Below are 3,358 nucleotides of genomic sequence, written 5' to 3'. Positions count from 1 at the left end.
GAAAAAAACAAAATATTTGTCAATACCATCTCAGACAAAGTTTTCATAACAAAAGTTTACAGAATATTACAGGGCCTCCACAAGAAAAAGACTGATAGTCCGGTTACAAAACGGGCAAGAGACACTGAAAGACTTTTCACAGAAGATGATATTCAGATAGCCAACAGACACATGGAGAAATGCTCCGAGATTGTATTGGTTAAAACATGGTTAAAAGCTTACAAAGTAAGTGGAAAAGGAAGTTGTGTGCTGAAAAAAGGAAAAGAATGCACCATAGGGGTTCAGCCGGCTTAAAAGATCCTCATAATAGATGGTGATGCTGTGATGAATGATGTTCAAGAGATTGCAACTCTTGTGGTACCCAAATATCACTAACAGAAATGCAATGTGATACAAATGATGAAAAAGATTACATGAAAATGGAATCTGATATTAAGGGAAACAAAAAAAGCCTTCTAGACCAGCATGGACAATAACCAATTTGGACAAACCAGACGCAGACAAAAAGACTGAAAGCAAAGGGATAAAAACAGAGGGGGGAAAAACAAATCCAAAGCATTAAAGGCAGTAAAACGTTTAACCTGGCAGACTCTGATTGGCTTTTAAAAATGACCATGTGGAACAGGTGCTTGGGTAAAATATACACATTAGTTTCAGTTTCCACTAAATGAAAACTATTTCTGAATTCTAACGGGCCTTTTCTTTGATTTGAACCCAACATAACTCAAATTTGGTTTGGCAACTTGAATAAAATATTTTCTTTGTTGAACACAAAAAAAAAAAGGAGGGAGAGATGCAAATCAAAACCACCTTAAGATTCTATTTCAATCAAGTAGCAGTGGCAAAGATTAACAGGACAGAAAGTTGGAGATCACGTGGAGAGAGAGGAACACTGTTGATGGGATTGTAAAATGGTACAAACAATATGGAAGACAGTTTAACATTTCTTCACAAAGCTGAACACAGAAATTCCAGATGACCCAACTATTCCACTGCTAGGAATATACCCTTAGAAAATAAGAATTGAGACGTAAATGGAGATTTGTACACCAATCTTCATGGTAGTGTTATTCACAACTGCTATGACATGAAAACAGCCCAAATGTCCAACCACAATCAAATGGATTGAAAAATTGTGATACATTCATATGATGGAATACTACGTGGTTAGGGACCTCTCCAAAATACTCAAAAGCAACAGTGTCTTTCTGGAGACTAAGGTCCGCCTGATACAGGCCATGGTTTTTGCAATCACTTATTATGCATCAGAGAGTTGGACAATGACTAGGGAGGACAGAAGGAGAATTGACGCCTTTGAGCTGTGGTGCTGGAGAAAAGTATTGAATGTACCATGGACTGCCAAGAAAAGAAACAGATTCATAGTAGAGAGGATTAAACCAGGCTGCTCCTTGGAGGCAAGGATTCTGGGGCTTCGTCTGACATACTTTGGACATGTTGTAAGGAGAGACAGGTCTTTAGAGAGGGACATCATGCTGGGTAGAGTAGAGGGACAGCGCAGGAGGGGAAGACCCTCTATGAGGTGGACTGATTCAGTGACTGGGGCACTCGGGATGGGTGTGTCAGAGGCAATGAGATTGGCACAGGATAGAGCATGGTTTAGGGCTGTTGTACATAGGGTCGCTATGAGTCGCAAACGACTCGACGGCACATAACAACAACAACAACATGCAGCACTCGGAAGCAACGATTTTGAAAATTACAGCGTAACTTGGGAGGGACTGGAGAACATTACACTGAGTGATCTAATCCAGTTTCAAAAAGACAAATACTGCATAACACAATTATTGTAGAAAAAAAAAGATAACTAGTAAAATGTGTATGAGGATCCAAGGGGAGGAGGGCAGGAGCAGAGAGGTGAGAATGGGCAAGGGGGATATCATAGGGTCCCACAAGTTGGTGGGTGGAGGGAGGGGGGGATAAAGGAAAAGGCAAAAATCCAGCGGGTATCTGGAAAATGGTGAGTATAGTTAAACGATGATTAATTTTATAAAATATAATTAATGGGAATGATTGTATAAAACAATGTGAATGAAGGATAGTGTGAAACACAATGTATACAAACTTCATAAGCAAACCAATATAAAAGAAATTTTAAAACAAAAAGTCCCAAAGGAACATCAATAGACATTCTGATATTCTCTGCTTTCAGCTAGGATCAATCTGACATCAGCAATGATATCCATCCCTGGTGGCACAATCTCTTCTAAACCTTGATTGAACTGCCAGCAGTTTTCTGTCAGTGCACTGTTTTAGTCATGTTTGGATGATCATCAGCATGTGATATTAATGATGTTGTTCACACCACAATAAGATAAAGGTAAATAATCCAACTGAAAAATGGGCACAGGATATGAACAGACACTTCACCAAAGAAGACATTCAGTTGGCTAACAAGCACATGAAGAAATGTTCAAAATCCCCAGTTCTAAGAGAGATGCAAGTCAAAACAGCTATGAGATATCATCTCACCCAAGTCAGAATAGCAAAATTTAACAGAAAAGCAAGCAACAAATGCTGGCGAGGTTGTAGAGAAACTGAAACCCTTATTCACTGTTGGTGGGAGTGTAAAATGGTGCAACCACTGTGGAAGGAGGTACGGTGCTTTCTCAAAAAGTTGCAAATAGAGATACCATTTGACCCAACAATTCCACTACTGGGAATATACCCCAAAGAGACCATAACTGACATCCAAGCAGATATATGCATACCCATGTTTATTGCGGCTTTGTTCACAATATCAAGGAGTGGGAAACAACCTAAGTGCCCATCAACACATGAATAGATAGAGAAGCTGTGGTATATTCACACAATGGAATACTACGCTGCATTGAAAAACAAGGAACTCATGCAATATTATTCAAAATGGGTGACTCTGAAGGACATTATGCTGAGTAAAATATATCTCAGTCACAAAAGAACAAATACTGCATAGTGCCACTGTTGTAAAGCAGAACTGACATCAGGGTTGAGGGGGGAGACTGAAAAAGGTGGGTTCAATAATGTATTGAAACAGATAAGGGAGAAAACTGTTTAAAAGGGGTATGTTATTAGGTATTTTTGTCATGACAGGAGTTCAGAGAGAAGGATGCGTAGTGGAGTGGACCTTGGGAAGGGTTTGTAAAACAATGAAAGAATTTTTCTTTTACTTTTCCTAGAGGTTAGTGTACTAGAGGGGAGGGTTGGAAGGGTATAAAAGTGCAAAAATGAAAGAATGGAAATCCAAAGTCTCTGTAAATTTTCATTGAAATTAATAATAAATTTTTAATAAAAGAAAAAATTATATTGTTCAATAATGTCCACATTCTGTTGGATCACTTTTCTTGAGAATGCGGACAAG

General features: G+C 38.7%; 1 pseudogene; it reads left to right on the top strand.

The window, feature by feature from the left end:
• Positions 1–206: 206 nt before the first annotated feature.
• Positions 207–606, top strand: LOC102866972 (annotated as a pseudogene).
• The last annotated feature ends 2,752 nt before the right edge of the window (positions 607–3,358 follow it).

The sequence above is a fragment of the Elephantulus edwardii genome, unplaced genomic scaffold (genome assembly GCF_000299155.1).
Source record: "Elephantulus edwardii isolate Elephantulus edwardi_28Jun2011 unplaced genomic scaffold, EleEdw1.0 scaffold00031, whole genome shotgun sequence".
Taxonomy (NCBI): Eukaryota; Metazoa; Chordata; class Mammalia; order Macroscelidea; family Macroscelididae; genus Elephantulus; species Elephantulus edwardii.
The sequence above is the reverse complement of the archived record's forward strand: the minus strand, read 5'-3'. Positions and strand labels throughout refer to the sequence as shown.